At 37.7% G+C, this 20,124-nt stretch overlaps 1 protein-coding gene across 1 annotated transcript in view; it reads left to right on the top strand.

Annotated features, from left to right (window-relative positions):
• The first annotated feature begins 14,534 nt into the window (after positions 1-14,534).
• glceb (glucuronic acid epimerase b) overlaps positions 14,535-20,124 on the top strand; it is a 57,765-nt gene continuing 52,175 nt past the window's right edge. The window contains exon 1 of the mRNA XM_079256042.1: positions 14,535-14,679. The gene's annotated coding sequence lies outside the window, so the exon portion shown is untranslated. The remainder of the gene's footprint in view (positions 14,680-20,124) is intronic.

Raw genomic sequence — 20,124 nt, 5'->3', positions numbered from 1 at the left:
GTTCAGATACAGATAACCATTTCTGCAGGAAAACAACATATTTTTTGCTAGTGGAAAACTTATTTACAACAACAATCCAGACAAACAATAAGTGAGAAACCTACTGTTTAGTTCCAACCATTCTCACTGTCTAGTTTTACTGCATGTTGAACCATGAGCTCCTCATATCAAGATCTATGCTGAGCCAAGAGTCTGGACAAAGAATAATAAATCTGAAGAGGTAATTATTTTACGATGTATTGAACTGCTTGTCTTTGCTATTTAGACAAAACACCTAACACTTTGTTAGTGTTGCTTTGTTGTGTGTATTTGTGTGTTCACACTGAAGTCAATGCTTTGTGCTTATGTTTATGTCTAATGAAGATCTCATGAGTGGGGAAATGTGTGTGGGATGATGATTGCTTTAGATTTTGAACACCCAAAATACATGTATATTTAACTAATCTGAAAACATTGGAACTAAAACTGCTGGATCTGGTGTAAAACCAGCACATGGTGAGAATCTTCTCACTTTTTAATCTGATCAAATTTGAGATATTTCTGAAATGTATCAAAGATTTGAAGGATTTCTCCTTTTTTAAACATCTGACATTAGAATAGGTCAGCATTTAATGCTGTCCATGATCTATGAGTTTAGTATAAAAAAAAGTTCACCCATTCATTTTAATAGAATCTCTTCAGATGGCATAAAAACACTTTCACTAGTTAGACATGGAACAAGAATTTGAGGGTGCTTCGTACCAGGAGGTAAATCCTTTGAGTGTTGTGGGTCGTTAGGTGGGAGGTTTATTTTCCACAGATGTAATCAGATTCTGCCTTTCGCCCAAAGCCAGCTAGGATAGGCTCGAGCTTCCCCGTGACCCTGGATTGGATTAAGCAGTTTAGAAAATAAATGAATGAATGAATGAATGTAATCAGATTTTATGAGATTGGTATCTGGAGAATTTGGACGTCAGGCAACACCTCATCCAGTTTTTCCATTTTTTACAATGTTTCTAAGGACCTGTTTACATTATTCAATTCAATTCAACTTTATTTGTATAGCGGCACTTCACAACAATGTCATCACAGGACACTTTACATACACATCATGTCAAGCCAGTTCATACATATCCTATAATAGAAACCAACTGATTGCATCGATCCAATCCCCCATCCTGAGCATGCACGCGGCGACAGTGGGAAGGAAAAAACTCCCCTTTAACAGAAAGAAAACCTCCAGCAGAACCCGGCTCAGGGAGGGCAGCCATCTGCCTCGACTGGTTGGGATGACGAGGACAGGAAAGACAGATCAACATGTACAACTGTACTTACCCAGGAAGACCTGCGGAAAAAAGGATAAATAAGTTAGAGACGGCAATATTGGCATATATTTATACATTAATACATTAGAAAAATAGTGCAGGGTACATCTCTGTGCATCAGGTGACGTCCCCATTGCTACATAAGTAATGGATGGCTAGACTACAATGGTAAGACATCACATCCGCATAGTCCGCTAGACTAAAGCTTGTTACATACTCCACAAGACGCAAGAACTGAGTTCTTGTTCTCGAGGCTGCAAGAACAAGGAAAAACGTCTTGTTCGTCAGGTCCATACATCCTCCACGAGAAGCATGTCTGCAGCGGGGAGGGATCACTGCAGGGGGGCAATGTCTGCTTTTATGTGCAAACCCAGTTGTTACCTCCGCCGAGGAGGTTGTTTTCCCCGGCATCTTTTTGCTCAAGATAACTTAAAAGGTTAGGGATGGATTTTTATAAATATTTCAGGAGTTGTTGCAAATGTAAAAATGAAGAACTGATTAAATTTTGGTGGTGATCCGGATCACCGTTTGGATCAGGAATTTTTTAAAAGGATTCTTTAGCATTGTGCTTGGCGGAGGTTTCCGCTCTCTGAGTGCTCTTCTAGTTTCATACTTAACGAGCAACTTTGTCCGCGGCAGGGCGGGTCGTGCACACGCAAGACGGGTTGTGCACGCGGCTGGGTCTGAGTGTTTTAATGCCACATGTAAAAATGTTCGTACTTTCTCACCACCTCGATCAGCTGTTTTATCAAAACAATCCGTTTTGCCAGCAACAGCAAACACACTCTGCTTCATGCTTTCCCCATGTTAACAACGCCCACCTCCAATGTCCAACCAATCACACGATACTTCTAGCAGCCCCGCAAGAAAAACGTTCTGCCAGCCCGGTGTGTCAAGAACTGTCTTCAAACACGTCCGCGAGAACAAAATGACGTCATTTTCTTCTCGGAGCCTTGAGAACAAGAAAAAAGTTCTCGCTTCTCGTGGAGTATGGAACAGGCTTAAGTCTGATTGTCGACTCGGCTCAGTTTGCTGAGCCGGACTGAGATTGCATTCACACTGCACTGTGGTCAAACGAGCTGAACCATTAAAATAATATATTCCCAATCTCACCAAAGGTGGCGCTGCACTAGTATTTAGCAAAAGAGGACAAGACCCACATGAAGACGAAAACTTGGTTTCCTCCACTTGCAAGTTAAACATGGAGACGAAATTATCGCTGTTTGAGGTTTTTATTTTGTCTTCAGCATGTATTCTGTAGACATACACTGTAGCAATGGGTGCAGTATGAACAACAGACGAGGCAGAGGACTCTTAAAGCTACCAAGTCCGCTTCTTTAATCCGAATCAAATTTTTTTTGCACGTTCACATTTTCCCAGACGAAGCAGACTTTCCGAGCAAACGGACTCGGATTCAAATCAAAAAGGCTGATGTGCCTTAAGTCAGAAAAGTTTATAGCATTCTGACCACTCGTTGACACGGTTACAGACTTCCGGGTGGATAAAACCTGAAAACTTTCTTGCAACGCAATGTGAGTCCTGTCTGTGTAAACAGGAATCAGAATCTTTGGGTGACGTCTGTCATCTTTCACATGTGCACTCAGACCCTGTTTAACCCATGAAAAGCTCAACAACGTCCATGTCACGTTTGTGCAGCTGCATGTTTTTAATTCATTTTGCTCAAGAGAAGCAAACCCTGGTAGAACATTTATGCCATCAGCGAAGACACAAAGGTCACATGCGCCAGATAACTGGCGGTTTGCTAGTAACAAGCAGTTGGTTGGCATGCAGCGCTTATGCTCTCTTTGCTTTATTACCTGCACCGAGATAGTTGTCATTCCGCTGTTGTGTAAATGCTTTATTTTTTTCTTTAAATTAGGCCGTTTATGGTGTAAACATTAGTTTAAACATCACAGCGTACCTACGTATTGTTCCAACCATGTCCATCCCTTTATTACTACAGTGTACCATCTTCTGATGGCTACTTCCATCACTAACAGAGCACCTCTGTAATGTGGTAGAGAGGCTGATTTGTATCACAAAATGCATACAAGCAACAGAATCCCACCTGCTTTCTTTCATTCTTGTCACTGAAACAATACTTGCTTCCTAAGCTGACCATCTGTTTACATCTGCAAACCCTCACAAAAGAAGTGAAAAATCCAATAACCTGTACTTTCATGATGACATGAACACACAAACTCACACAACAGCATATATTCTAAACATCTCTTACGTAAAACATCAGATGAAAGAAGCAGGTTTAGTAAAGCTTTGTGAAAACATTTCAAATTGACTACAAACATGAATAATTAAATAACAAACATCCATCATTAACCAAACAACTTAAAACTTAAAAGTATTAAGGCTAAGTTTTAAAATATATAAACTAAAAGCTTATCCATGACCGACTACAACTACTGGAAGAGAAAACAAACACTGAATTCGTGTGAGTTCAAAGCAGGAAGCCCATTGCACCGAAGGCAAAATGATGAAGACACAAACTTTACCAATGAGGCAATTAAGAAAAAAAGAGGAACGCAATGGAGACTGCTCCAACGGGGGGCAAAAACCAAGATGACCTGATTGCAAAGCTGAATGAGAGGACTGAACAGATGATCTGAGAGGGACAAGATGACCTGAAGGTGTGAACAATATTAAAGGTATTTTTTCTTATTATTACACTTGTGTTGTGCAAGTGTAATAATAAGAAACAAGGGGCAGGTAGTGAGCAGCAAGCTGGAGAGAAAAGAAAGACACCAAGGACTCTGATGGATGGAAAAGGCTGACTTCAGGTGACAATGTTCATAGACAAAACTAAAAATCATGACAGCATCCCAGTAGGTGTGTGCACCTACATGCATAGATGTGTCTGTTCGCTCGCATCTGCTGCTTGTGGGAACGCCTGGAGGGTGGTCTGTAAGGGAAGGAAGGGGCCAGTGACTCATGTGCTTAAATTATCCCTTCCCTGCACACCAACCTCAGTTATCCAACCATCACTCTTCATAATGGTATTGTAGCAGCACTATGTCACCTCTGTTTTTGGAACAATCGCTTTTTAAATTCAACCCTGAAGCTACACAAAATCAGCATTACTACACATTAGAGCCAGTTTAAAAGCAAAATATCTCCACTGACACTAGATTAGCTCTTTAAACAAATCATGACAGGCTTCCTTTAGGTGGAACCGTGGACGATAAAAACATATGCACCCTCTGAAAAATGCTCAGGCTCAAATTTGTCAGAGTGCGCTTTAGCACGGTGATGGATTGCAAATGAAAAAGCTGAGCTTTCCCTTGGCTGTCAGGAGGTGCTGCCAGCTTCAGCACTTCTATAAGCTCTTAAAAAATGAGCTGCTTTATGGTAATTGCCACAAAAGTTGTAAGGTAATAAATAATAAAAGTGAAATGCTCCAAGTGTTTTGACCAAAGCTAGTAATCACTCTTTAGCTACGTTAGCTGCTGCAACAGCTGAGTCATATTATTGTTGTTGACTTTTGCCCACACTTTGTCAAATAAATTAAGGCTAAATATGGCATATGCATTTCTAAGAAGACTATTTCTTCTCTGTAGTTTTATATAGAAAAGTAATTACAGTTCATTTAAATGCAGATTATTCAATCACTGAGTTCTTTAATCAGTAAATATCAGAAGCATGTGAATAACAGTCCTCTCCTGAGCAAATGATTTTGTTTGAATCTATTGAAAGGGGGCACAGCAAGCACAAGCATGAATTTGCATATGAGTGCATTGCATATAAATCCTTCCCCCCCTCATTCCTCAGCCTACTTTATTCCACTTTGTTCCAGTTAAGCGGAGTTTCCTGCAGAGAAGAAAAGTGGCTGAATATTTATAAAAATAAAAACTAACCTCTTTAACTTTCTCGGTTTCTTTGTGCAACGTTCTACTTAAAGTAAATGAAATAACTCTGAAAGTCACAGTACATGAATCCTTTATGACACCGGGACAGCTCATAAAGAAGGAGACAAAAGCAGTTCTGCTCATAGAGCACTCCGTCTGGACACTGGCATCAATCAAAAGTCAGTCAGACAGACTCACCTCTGTGTGGAATCTTAATCGACTGTGACTCAGTGAATTTGAAGAGAAAGTCAAGTACTAAAGTGATGCTGCTTAACACCAAAGGACAAAAATGGCATCTACAAAAAGACTAATGACATATTTGGAGTATATAATATGTCACTTCCTTGCACAGGTCGTTGTGTTGCTGTGCAAATTTAGTCAAATGAGGTAAGATGTGATGCTGCAATGGATTTGTAGAAATATCTCCAATATCGTTCACATTTAAGATTTTTAGCCCGGGTTTTGCATTAGAATCACTAAGTAAGTTTGTTTTTTTTTTTGTTCATTTCATCATCCGTAGTTGATAACCATGTTAAAATGATTTAATTAAAGTACAAATAGCTTATTATGAAAAGCAGGTAATGTGAGGAGTGCTAACCTGACCAAACCATCAGGGGCAGTTAGAAGATATTTTACTGTGAAAAACAGAAGTTTGCACCAAGTATAAAAGATGCTCTGGACTTGCAACCACACTTCTTCCACCAGCTCTTTTATTTATTTTTTATTTTTTTTGTTAGTCTATTATGTTAAATCACAAAGATGCAAAACCACACCAAAGCATGAGGTACACCAGATATCACAATGCTGGTTTTTGTTATGGGTTTTCACAGCAGACGTGAGGACCCAGTAGCAGGACAAAGAGGCAGATGGAAGGCAGGAAAAAAAATTATGAAAACAGAGCCGAAAGACTTTGAAGGAACCGAAACAGCAGATAATCTGACAAGAAAAAACTAAAACCGAGAAGGATAAACACACTGAGGAACTAGAAACAGGTGGAAGGAGTTAGCTAATTAAACCCAGGTGGGCTGACAAACAGGAAGTAAAATAAAAACACACATGGTGAAGAACATAAATATGAAATCATACCTCTCAGCCTAACAAAGCCAGAATCCACAGCTTACTACAGATTTCGACATCTGATGCCACAAGCTTGTAGATGGATATCATAAAGTTGACCTGACACATCTTTTCCTGGTTAACGCACAGAAACTAAATGATTAGCATGTTAGAATAACTTCATCAATACATTGTCTATAACAGTTTAAACAATATAGGTTCATGATGGGGGACAGGAGCCGATTCCAGCTGCCATGATAACATCCCTGAAGCGGAAATATCTTCTTTTATTACTTGGTGTGATGCAAAAAATATGATGCAAAAAAGATTGATATGAATTATTATTTGATACCAAAGGGTCCTGAAAGGTGGCATGTTAATGAAAAGAAGCTGAATAACACAAAGACAGACAGAGGTTATAGTAGGCACGTTACACAAACAGGCAGAAAAACAAGGTGGTTCAGGGTGGGATGGTCAGGGCATGACTTGCCCTCTTGTTTTTAACAGCGTCTGAATTACAAGGTGCCTTTATGCAATGAGTTGTTAGCTGTAGATACAAAATATGATGGCCAGCCAGAAGAGGTGTAAGCTAATCACCAGCATAGTGAAGCATTTATACTATATTCAAGACATCTGCAACTTATGAAATGACATTAAATGAAATGAAATGAATGAAAAATACTTTATTAATCCAATTCAATGTATCCTATCAGTTTTCCATCCATCCATTCATGTTCTTAACCACTTGTTCCAATTAAAAGTAGATCCATTTTCATGAAACAATGCATCAAAGTATTTACTGAATGGACCTCATGCATGATCCTGCAGCTTGACAACAACTCCAGGAGACAGTTACCCTTCAGCATACAAGGTGAGAGAATTGTTGTCCAATTTTCATGAGTGGATGGGCTTAGTTTGGAAAGCAAGAGACTCATTCACTAAATGCAGTTGTCTCGCTGTTTGTGGGCTGTATTGATTGCAAAGCCGGAATCTCTCCTGTAGCTAAGGTTAGCTTTATATGCTTATTCCCATTATAAGTCAGGCATCAGATTTTTGCTTTTGAATATGGAAGATTAGCCTCACCCAGTTCATAACACAGAGTGTTTTTTCTTTGCTGTTCTTCTGGAAATAAAAGATTAAAGGCAGTCATCATCACTTCTCTGGGTACCACTTCTCAGGACAAAAACACATCTGGGAGAAAACTGGATAAAAGTTCAGATATCCAACAGTCAACTCCACATTAAAAACCACTGACCACTGACTATGCCAATGGAAAGTTCTGTTTGGAAACCTGCATACTTGCTTTCACACAGACATTTCACATGTACTCTCACACCTATAGAAGCATTTTTTGCAGACCAGTCATTCTCCATGGCAACAACACTCCCCTTCAGCCGTTGTCTTCCTTAGAGGGACTGCTCCTGGAAAACTTTAATGAGTCTGAGACATTAAACCAGACTCTAAACTCCCCAGATATCAATCTCATGGATCTGATGATGTCTGTGGGAAGCAATCCCAATCCACACAGACCCAAACCCACAAAGCCCAAAAGATCTATTAACCCCCTGGTACCATAAACGGCAAGAAACGCCCTCATATTCCTCACACATCCACACACTGTCTGGTCAGATGTCTTGCGGCTGGATGTGAAGGATCTACTCAACATTGGGAAGGTGATCATGATGTCAGGGTTGATCAATAATAAATAGAAGCTGGTTAAGAATTTTGAACGTGTGAAGCTCAGTTTCTGTGTAATTTTTCCTGTCACACAGACTTTTCCAGCTGTGATGAACTCCCCTGATCTCACCTTTTTTTTTTCTCGCTGTTGATAAAACTGCTTGAGTGTATAAATTTTAACAGAACACCTTGCAGGCTTGTTAATTGATAAGCTAACTACACAGGTCTATATCAGTTATGTCCCATGGTGTATGTGTGAAAATTAGAATTGGATTATTTCCCTTTTTTCCTCTTCTCCTTCTATTAGCAACACAGCTTCACTGTTGTCAAGGACTACGAATGTAAATTAGCAATCTAACTAATAAATTACAGCTATTAGAAAGGTCTGTGGGCTTTGGATGTTTTATAAAGCAGCCGAGCCATTCATTACCTCAAATTGCATTACACTCATCCCAGTTTGGTCTGGTGCTGAAAAACCAGACTTGTGGAAAAGAAATTACGAGGTCTAAATGGTACAGTTGTGTCACTTAAGTTTCATTTGAACGTCTTCATCTACAGGGAGACCTCCTCTTCTCTCACTATCTCCGTCTGCACAGTCCTGTCAGTCAATTTATTCCTCTTTCTTGTGCCCGAGGTTGAAATCAGATTCACAGAGCACATTAAAGTGGCATTTCTATCCTGCTTTTCCAAAAGTTATAACGAGAGACATAGAATAGAATACAAATAGCCAGAGATCAAATGAATGGTGGGGATCTGAGCACTTTATCTCCCTCAGTCAGTTCGGTCTTGGTGCTTGTTACAAAGACCCAGAGAGACTCAGAAATCGTCCCAGCCAGCCCTCTGGCTTTATGGCAAAAAGGTACAACTTGCACACATTACATTAAATTTTGCTTCAAATATTTTGTCCTGTTTTGATAGCTTCTTATGTTGCTGTTAACATTTTCCCAGATTTCCAGCCTTATTTGATTCTTTTTTTTTTTTTTTTTAATGTAATTCCATCTGACTTGCAGTTTTTATGAGGAAAGTTTGACTTTTAAGCCTGAGTATTAAACTCACTAATCCCTATTTTATGCTGCCATTGCTTTGAAATGATTTCTGACAGGTATTAAAAGTACAGCTGATGCTTCAAGTTCTTTTTAAACAACTTTAAACTTCAAACATGGGGTTTCAAAAGACTTTCAGTATTTGAGCCACAAATAAAACTCTGCATATTTTGTCTGTTGTGATGTTTTATCAAATTTACATTGTTCCCACCTAAAAGACCCTTTTAATGTCCAGAAAATCTATATTTTTCCTGGGAGCTGCTGCAGCTTGTCATATTTATTATAGAAACATTGTGGAGTTTTGCAAAAACAAAACCATCCCTCATCCATCCATTCATCCTGTCCTTCGTCCCTGATAAGTCATCTTCTCTGCCCTCCACAATACATTCATCCATCCTCCCCCATCCCATCCTTCCTTTTTTTATCCATTCTTTTCTTCCTCATCAATCCATCAATTTCCATCCCTTACTCCTTCATCTTTCCCCACCCATGTGACCCTTTCTTATCCATCCTGACATCCTCCCATCCTCTTCTTTGATTTATTGTTCCTTTCTTCATCTAATTTAATTGTTTTTGTTCTTTTGTTTTGGTTTTTTGTTATTTTTAAGGATCAGAACGTAGTTTGGATCATTGACATCCTGATAAAGAGCCCAGAGAGAGTCTCCTCCTCCCAACCTTCAAACATAAGACACCCCAGATTAACTAATCAGAGAACTTTGAAATATCTCCATAACTTCATTGAAACTTGTCATAAAACTCATAAACCCACAGTGTAGTGGTTTGCTCAAAGATTATCTGGTGTGAACTGTTTAATCAGTAGAAAATGACACAGAAGCTAATCGTTTCATCCCAATAACCTTGCTTTCAGATCAGCATATAAGCAACATTCATTTTCAAAGTACAATCTCATGAATAAATAGTTCAAAAATCTAATTATCGTCTGCAATACAACCAAATATCCATTTTTTTTCTTCCCATTTATTTCTCATTAGATATTTTACAGCAGTTTTCTTACTCTTCTCTGTCCAGTAATAAACTAAAAAAGATCCTTTAATTAACATAAAGTACCTGAGCAGACTAATCACTGCACAGGGAACAGGAAACCTCTACGGTCTGTTTCTCAAAGTTATTCTAGAAATAATATCACCTTGGGTTATGACATATTATTATCAGCAGCCTTATGGTGGAGTAGCACATTAGTAAAAGGATAAAATTAGAACTCCTGCTTAGATTTTTTTCTGCAAGAAGAAATGCAAAAGCACCTCATTAAGCATGCTCTTATCTCCATCTGCCTGACTAATTTTAGTGGTCATTACATCTTTACATTTAGCTATAACTCATTCAGGCTCACCTTCAAAACATATTCAAACCACTTAGTTTTGTTTGGAAACATGTACATTTTTGAAGACACTTGAATCGTCTGTATCTAGTAAGAGCTTTAGCACTCAGAAAATAGCCTGGCAAATAAAACCATCTTTCTTATTTGTAAATAATCAGCACTAATCAATTTATTAAAGACAACCATTGTGTGGGTTTCCAGAAAAATGACAATAAGCCTGATGAGATGTTTTACATCCAGCCTCAATGGATTAATGAATACAAATCTCCAAGATGTGATATTTTAGCCCTGTAATGTAAAGATTAAAATGCAGGAACTTCAAATGCAGGAAACAGCCACATAATATCTAAAAAGAGAACAGAGATTGTGTACGTGTGATCAGTCCATAACAAAAACTCATAATCGGTTTACCCTGCATGATCATGAAATATCATGAGACAACTCTGGCCGTTTTACAGGCTCATGGTGACAATGGGAGCTGTTCAACACAAGCTACTGTTAGATATTTTGATAACAGTGTGTGTTGCTAACCAAAAGGAATGTTGCATTAGTGTATTTAATATTTTGATCGAGTGAACACTGTAAAAAAAAAAAAAAAAAAAAAACAACAAAAAAAAAAACATGCTTAAATAATGATGGAAGCTAAAATAAAATATGGCTTGTGAAATTAAATAAGTACATTTTCTTGCTGCAACAGAGGTTCTGACTCCAGGATGCGAGCTCTATCTGATACCACCGAAATACAAAGAAAGATGAAAGAATTAGAATTTTTTTAAGTGAATTTGCATGGAAATAAATATATCACCACAAGCTCAGCTTGTATTTGTTGGCATATTTTCTTGGCAGCGAGGTTGGACTGTACACAAGTTCATAGGAGGAGAGCAACTTTAAAATGTAATTCATGGTCTGGCCTTAAAAAAGACCCTAAATTCTTCTTCTATTGTCTCTGCTGTGATAAAGAAGCTGCTGCTGATTTTAAACAAGATAGAGGCAAGTATGGACAAGCCTGTACCGGGATGTGATCAATATCACAAATAACTGATTGTGGTCACCACCACACTTCTTCAGCTAAGTAAAGACAACTTAGACACCACCACCTAGAAAAAAATATTCAAAAATACGATTAAACTGAGCCAATTTCACAGAGGTTGAATAAAAAGCATCCTAATTGTAACTGTAAACAACAGACACTGATGTGCATTTCACAAGACAAGGGAGCTTTACACAGGGTAATTAAAAACTACCACAAACATCATAAGCATCCATGATATCACTGAGAGAAGGTAATTGCACAGGACTCAATGGACACTAAAAGTGAAAAGAAAAGAAAATTTCATTGGCAGTCTCTTTACCTTCCTGCCACATGCAGTTTCTTCAGACTGTGAGACTGGTAAATGCATTGTCTAACTCCAACTTTCTGCCTCTGAATTGATCATTTATTCACTCTTATGTAACATTGTCCTCTTTTGTAAGCAGCACAGGAGCATCACATTTTGTTCTATGACTCCAGTCGCAGATCATTAAAATGACTGTTGAATCCTGTGTCTTTTTCTATCCTTTCAGCTAAAAGTCTAACATTTTTTTTTAAAGTTATGGACAAATGTCACAGAAGATGAAATCCTGATCTACACATATTCAAGCGTCAAAATACCATTTTATGTATGATCACAGTTAAGACATCAGCAGGTTGAAGTTTGAGTTCTTTTAATGAAAACCACGTTGCAGAGCTGCATCGTGCTTATGCTCATGCTCTTCCTTGGATTCTTTTTTTTTCTTGTGAATATATATGAATAATAGGGGAGAATATTCCCTTATTTTCCCTGCAGTCTATTTCAGACTTGACAACACTGTGTCCAGAAGAGAATAAAAGTTCTCATTTATTTATGTCTTTAGTGGAATATTCTAATACTGCCTCTCAAAAGAGACAGAAGAACTGAAAGAAAGCTAGAAACTGCACTTTACAGATCACACTTGAGCATTTCAGAGGTTTTTTCACTCTTTCGTAAGATACTGCAGTAGTCCCTGTCTTACTCATTCACAGTAATGTAGGAATGATGTCTTTTTCTTCCAAGTTTTTTAAGGTTGCAGGAAGAAGTGGAATACATAGAAAAGACACCAAAGGAGAGTCCAACATTCGCTATTTTGTGAGCAAAGTTGCAATACTTTCCATTGTTCTTCCTAAAACAAGACAATAATTTTCACGATGATACAAAAAAGTCATGATGTCAGGTTGGAGAGAATGCAAATGCAGGTTCAAGGAAAAGAGGTTGTTGTGTCAGTAAAGTCTCTCTTTTCTAAATAACAATGCTGATGGGTCAGAAGAAATGTAATATAAAAATCACAAAATTACTGACAATCAAACATCTGACTGAAAACTATGCAAGACGAGACTAAAACATAACAACTAGGATATGGTACTGAGCAAAAGAAACACCTGGAGGATATGTATCATGGGAGATTTTTAGAAATGAAAGCAGGTGTGGCAATCATAAATCGCAACCCTGATATGACCCAGGAACAGGTTGTAAGTTTATTCAAAAGTAAGCAAGCTTAACTAGAACATTAAACCAGAACAATTACAAAGAATCCAGACTGACACAACAGAACAGAACACAACGAAAATCATGAAACACAGAAAGCAAAACCTGAACTTCGGAATCTAACTAGCAAAAAGACAACTTTAAACAGATATCTAAGCTTCAAACCAAATTAACACAGATTATCTGAAACCTCAGTGACAAAGTAACCAAAAACTACAGATCATGAATACACACAAAAAAACCCCACATGAATCTGAAAGTGTCAACAAAAGCTGGACCAGAATAAGCAAAGACACTAATAATCGTCTATTCAACGAGAAAAACTGAAGAAAAACTCTTGAGGAGAAGGATGAACAGATGCTCCTCAAATAAGGATAATAAGGATAGCATGGAGGACATGAAGGCATGGATAAGCACCATACACTATCTTGAGGGCAAGAGGACTGTAAGATGTCAGGATCACTGTCTCTTCATGCTACCTTAAAAAAAATTATTTTGGAAAAATAAAGGTCACTGTGGCTTCCGTGTCGACTGCACACGCTCACAATTGTTTATGACAGAAGAATATAAAAAAAAGCAGCATCGACTACTATTGTGAAGGACAGATATAATGGTGAAAAACATATAAAGTATGTTCTCCCATTATAAAATTCTATAATCTTAATTTAAATAATACTATATTTGTTCTATACCCCCAGAATCATGCTTTACTTTGTGAGCTTTTATCCCCGCTATAAAATGAACAAGACCTTTTGGCTTAAAAAAAGTTTATTTCATTGTGACGCAAAAGTTAGACATAAGCAAATGTATAATAAAGGGAATCCGTACATGATATGTTATTCAGCTTTAATGTGACCAGAAAAAATCAAGAAGGTAATGATTAACTAATTAAATAATTCTCTTTGCTACTTGTTATTGAGTATAATTATAGCATTATTCAAGATCACGGTAAATCTTACATGCCACCTAAGGCTATGTTAGCTGGTTTTGCAATATGCACAGGATTAATCCCTGAACTGAGCATAGGCATAACTGCAATTTTGATGTTTAGTTAAAGAAAACCAAAAAACTGCATTGAAAATTAAGTATATGGAAATACATTTTCAACCATTTTCATTTCCAACACACAAAGGGAATATATTAATTTATCACACAGTGCTGTTGTGTAAGTTCATCTAGACACTGTCTTCCCTCAAATATTGTCTTTTGTTATTAGAATTATTTTTCACCATTAAAGCTAATATGAAATTAAGTATTGATTAATACATATTGGCAGATTTTCTCCACTAAATAATGTGCTGTAATGATTTAATAAATAAGGTGTAGTATTTAAATAAGCCTTGGGCTTCCTTCTGCTCCTTCTCAAACAAGGTATAATGTTACACAAATGTGCATGTTGTTGTGTTATGTGTTTGAGATAAATAAAAGAAATAAATAAATAAACGCAATAAAAAACTATGATTGTGATGTATTGAGTTCTCTTACTTCTGATAGTTGTTTCAATTTCAATTGATAGATAGATAGATAGATAGATAGATAGATAGATAGATAGATAGATAGATAGAGAGAGAGAGAGAGAGAGAGATTGGTGCAATCGGCTAATTTGATTGGTCGACAGATATCCCCTTGTTCTCGTCTTATCTCGCGATACCACAAATCCTTCCCAGTGAGAGGCAGCCCGACACTGAGCTCAGTCGCTGTTGTGGCTGCATGGAGGAGCGGTTTGCTTGTGTGTTTGGTTGACCGTCATTCAGCCGGAGGCGTAACGGGAGTATCTTAAACTGAGCGAATAACCGAAAGCAACAACTACTGGTGTCTCTGAACCAACTCCAGCTAAGCACAACACAGTTAATCTGGCAGGTAAGGTTGCTATCTAAACGTCCTATCGCTGCTTCTCTTCCGACACTCATATGCAGTGCTAGCTCATTATTTGGAGTTTTACATCAACAAAGCAACATTTAAGTCCCACCCGTCTTTTCTTCATATTTCTGACTCATTTGTAGTTGCACTCGTGGAGCAGTTTTGCCCTAAAATCAGCGCTTTAAAACACCCGGCGTGTCGGCTTGGGTTAACCAGAGAGGGAATGTGGGAACTTCAAAGCTGACTGCTGAATGTGTGTCAGGAATGCATATCCCTGTTAGCATGTATGCTAACGATACATCTGCTTATTATAAAGTAGCTGGGCTGCCTCCCAAGCTAGCTGGCTGGGTCGCCAACTCTGCACAATAACATCAGTTTTACTGTGCTGTCCTGTTGGACACACAGTGGTGTTGGGGGGCTGTGCAAAAGACCCATGACTTGTTTTTAAATTTTATTTATTTATTTTTGTGAATGAAACTAACAAACTTATGGCAGTGGTTAACAGAGTCTTAATCTATGTCACTGTAGTAGTTTAGATATTTTTTATCCAGTTTGATTTTACACACGCATTCACACACATATATTTAGTTTCCAAGCCTTTGAAAACAGAATAACATATTTTATTCCAGGCCCCTCAGTATTTCATGCTGCCGTGCATCAACTACATCCTTAAAGATTTGCACCCCACCCACAAGCCTCGCACATGTTTTCTGCTGTCCTGTTATTATACACTGAAAGTAAATGATCACATATGTGCAGTTGTGTGTTGTGAGTACAGTGCAATAATGGAAGCACTGACTTCTTGTTGGTTTTTTTGTTTTTTATTTTGTTCAATTTATTTTATTTTATTTTTATATTTTTTTGTGGACAGTTGTAGTCTATATTTTTTCTGACAAACCTTCACAGCTAAATCCTATTTTGCTCCGGCACACAGCTGTTTAAAATGGTGCTTTGTAATAGCTTTTCTTGCATTTGTACTGGACCAGTCTATATCTTTTAAGGCTTTACATAGAGGACAAGAAGGCATTGTACTGACCTATTGGAATTTAGTCTGGGAGATCACTATGCAAGGAAAATGTGATGCATGGGAGAAATTATCAGGCCAATATGCACTGTAAGGGCTTCTTATATTAGTTTGATTAATATTGCTTTAAATTGTAAAAGCATACATTGATCAAAGTTCTTTCCTAACCCAATTACAGGATTTGCCAATTTGATCAAACTGAAATAAATATCACCCTGTAAATTGACAATGAACAATGTTTTCAATTTTGCCCCAGAATTTCTCATTTTGGTAAGTTCAACCTGTTTGGCAATGATTTAAAAAATTATATTTTTTAAACAAAATTATGACAAAATTGCATTTAGGTTGCTTCGTGGCTACTTAAAGTGAATATGATTAATATGTTAACTGTCCTAAAATATACTTGAAATTAAGCTTGTATTTAAAGAGAGATGGAGTTTGAGGGAGCAGAAAAGATACCGTCTCATTATGTGAACAGTAACATGTTTGACAAAAAATCACTGAAATGATTCCCTTCCATTTAATAACTAATTTAATTTAAGGAGGGTAGTGTTCAGATTGCAGTGAGGAACTTTGTTCAGTATTCTAGGTTTTGATGCAGAGAGATTCTGTATGATTCCACACAAGAGGCTAGACAGGATTTTTTTTCCTGTCTCTCTTTGCTGTGCTTCAAGATACTAAATACGGTAAAAGCTTGACATTTTGTTCCAAAGTCACCTGAAAACACATTTTCCCTCTTTTTTTTTTTTTTTTAGAAATAATTTGCTCATGCTATATGATGCATATTTGTGTAATTGTTAGCAGTTATCATATTTCTGTGTAAAATTGACATGTTTTGTACATTTTGTATTCTCTGAGGGATAAGCTCCCATCTGTAAAGACCCTTTGCATGATTTTTTTAATATAGAAAATGAATGAATGGATGGATTGATATGTTTTCTTGGTCATTAGTTCAACTTGCATTGAAAAATTAGGGGCGGGGTATTTGTGGACTTCACCTGTAAATGATTGACAGATGAAACATTCTGTCAACATTGGTTGCTATTATTGATTCCTGGTAGTTAGCTAATGTTCCTTTCTGAAAACTTCTGTCTTGCTTTTTTGGTGCTTTGATTTGCTGCTTTTTTTGTATTTTTGCTTTTTGATATTTAGACATGAACCAAATAAAGATATCAGTGTAGACACATAACATTTTCAGACAGGTTGGTATGCTTGAATGAAGTGCAGTGTGACACCAACCCAAACAAAAGCAGGTGTGAAATTTTGTAGAATTTCCCACCTGATTGAACCAAATCCCCCAGACTATCCTGTTGTAAATTCACACCAAATCCTGGTCTGCTTTAACAGTTAGTGCTGTTTGTAAGAAGTAATGTGAAAGCTCATTTGCACTCTGGTGTGCACCAAGCACAAACTCTGGTCCACTTCAAAAACCCATTTTCTCGGTTCACTTGCAAGTGAACCCTGGTGCAGTTTGCTTACAGTGAACAGAAGAAGTTCCTCTTGTTTGCATTAATCAAGTCAGATAAAGAGAAAAGAATTTCTATTTTCAATCCTAATTTCTTCTTCCTGCTGCTTTTTTTCATGGGGCACATTCCCACCAGCTTTGACCATAGACTCAGTTTGATTTGGCGGGTTATTCTAAAAATCTTTGTACTCTGGTTTAGTTTGCTTTGCTTTTGTACTGCACTTTCGCAAGCTGTCTAAAACATCTCGATCATCAGCTGCTCACTGGGGGGCTGTATTCCCTAGAACGACTAACTAACGAATAAGAAGGAAGAAATTGTGGGTTATTGATTAGCCAGGGGCCCTGCAATGGACTGGCGAGCTGTCCAGGGTGTACCCTGTCATTGCCCAAAAGACTGCTGGGATAGGCTCCAGGTTCCCCGCTACCCTTAAGCGGACTAAGCGGTTAGGATAATGAATGAATGATTGGTTAGGGGAGAAACTTGCTTGTTCACCACAAGCTAACCTTTTTTGGATTTCTATTTTTACAGGATTTGTGCAGTATGAGCAGCAGGTAAGAAAGCTAGATTTTATATATGTTGCTCTGCGGCACGTCATGTCACTTCCTTTTTTTGATCTGCGGATGGTCCATTTGCTTTCACACTGTCAATGCACTGAACCAGAGTTCACTTGGACAAAAACCAAGGACAGAGACCCCCAGTTTGTGCCAGTTTGAATCCGAATGCATTCCACTCTGCTCCAAAAAAACCACACTGTCGGTTAAGGTAGGCCAGGGTGTGCTTTAAGCAACATAAAACAGTGCCATTGTCAATGCACCCTTGGGTAACACCACCTCAAGTGAGCAGCTGTTGTAACAGGTGGCTCGGTCTGCTTGAGTAAAGTGCAGTGTGGCAGCAAACCAACTTGCATAAAGGTGTGACATTTCTCGGCTTTCCCCAACCAAATTAACCAGGTCCCTCTGACTATCCTGGTGTAAATGCAACCTCAGGCCAAACGCTTTAAAATACATGTCAACATCTAAAAGGAAAATCTTTCATCACTAGTGTTGATCAACAGCTTTATACTCACATATTTCCTTTTTTATGCTGTTTTCTTTTATTTAAAAAAAAAAAAAAAAAACCTCTTCAGCGCTATGTGAAAGTGTTGAATGAACATTTGGTTGTGCTTCAGATGACTCTGTAGTTGATGTGTTTGTTTGTCTTTTATTCATAAAAAGGGCTGAAGCCCATTAGCTTGAATGGAAACATTCACATAACTAATATCCGTTTTGCATTCTCCAGAAGAAACGTGGATAATACTTGGCGCGATATTTTTCTTTAGATACTGGCCTGTTGTGGCATCTTATTTTGTGTCTGCTTACACCACACTGTTTGTCGTTTTTTTTGTCAGTAACTTGCTTTACTCCAAATGCAAGTTACTAATATTTAAGATGGAACATCTATGAACTTGAGTTAAAGTGTTTCAATCTCATATCAGCTCCTATTTTGAGCTGTCTGGTTTGGCATTGAGGGGCCTCTGCAGAGATTGTCTGTTGGGTGACCTCCAGCTCAGTTCCCTGTCTGGGCATGTTGTGTGCAGACACGCCAAGCAGTAAAGGTCCAGTTGAACTGCTCATTTGCTGCTCTTGCTATATCACATTTGTAGATGTGGTGTTAAATCCATGTAATGCATGAATCCCCCGTAGTCAGTCCATTATTTTCAGTAAATATTAAACATAGTGCTCCATCTAGTGATTTGTGCTGAATCCTAGCTGCGGTTTTATATGGCTGTACTGTGATTTACTGTTGATGTATGTCCTTCCAAACCATTTTAGTCTCTTGTCTGATGAGTGCCTTTAATCAACACATTTCACAACACTCCATGGAGCAGTCAAGTGTCCTTGTAGCTGAAGTTGGCTCCTCTCTTCAGATGTGAGAGTTTAAAACACAGAGGAGCACAGTACAGAAATCTGTCAAATGGTAACGTTTCATAAATAATTCTATTTATTTTTATCATCTGTGGCAGTATCACAGAAAAGTGGGAGCAAAGTGATCATCATCTATGTAACTTCAATAATTTCCTGCTTACGTCACTATATCATTGACCATTCTTAAATCTGAGATCAGGCTTAGTTGTCTTTCATCTTTTTTGATGGTTTTTGAATTTGATACTGCTCATTCTTATAAACCCTGTTCCATGACAGAATATTTGTTATTCAATCAAAAATAATTTAATAATGAACAAAAGCCTTTAGATCAGAAGACTTTACACAGACACCATATGGAAGAGAGGCATTAACTATTCAAAGTGATGTAATATTAAGTCATATTTGAAGTGTTTGAGTGCCTTCTTGATGTGTGCCTAATTTTGCTTTTCCTGGACAAGACATGTGTGTTAAGTTAATTGCTATGGTTAATTGATCACTTCTCATATGTAAGTTGCTTTGTATAAAAGAGTCTGCCAAATGACTGTAGAATAGAATAGTTGGACTCTTTTTTTGTTTATTTTTCATTGCTACATTTCGAGTTAGATCAAGGCTTTCAGTGAGAAATTGCTCTGATTAGCTGTTCAGTTTAGAAAATGAATGGCCTAGAAGCTCTTTCCATGCTGCCATGCTGGAGACCCAGTGGGGGAACCTCTCATCGCGGTCCAGTTGGTTTGGTGTAAAATACCCCTCAGAGAACATTTGTTCATCTGTGGCCCTATTTTTCGTAACTGGCCACTCCTCTGTCAGATTTTCCCCTTGATTTTTCCAAACTGAGTGCTCTGATCACTTTTCACCCCCATTGACAGACTATTCATGTATATTTAAAAAGTATATTTAAAAAAAAAAAAAAAAAAAAAAAAAAACTACAAAAAGAAAATGAAAAAGAATAAAATTAACATTTTTAAATTGTAAATTAAAACCAGTTATTAAAATGTGGTTTGAGTTACTTTCTACTCAGTGGCTATATTTAAAACCTCTCGGGTAAAAAAAA

This window comes from Telmatherina bonti, assembly GCF_933228915.1.
Source record: "Telmatherina bonti genome assembly, chromosome: 1".
In the NCBI taxonomy this organism is placed as follows: Eukaryota; Metazoa; Chordata; class Actinopteri; order Atheriniformes; family Telmatherinidae; genus Telmatherina; species Telmatherina bonti.
This window is presented reverse-complemented; position numbering and strand designations above follow the sequence as displayed.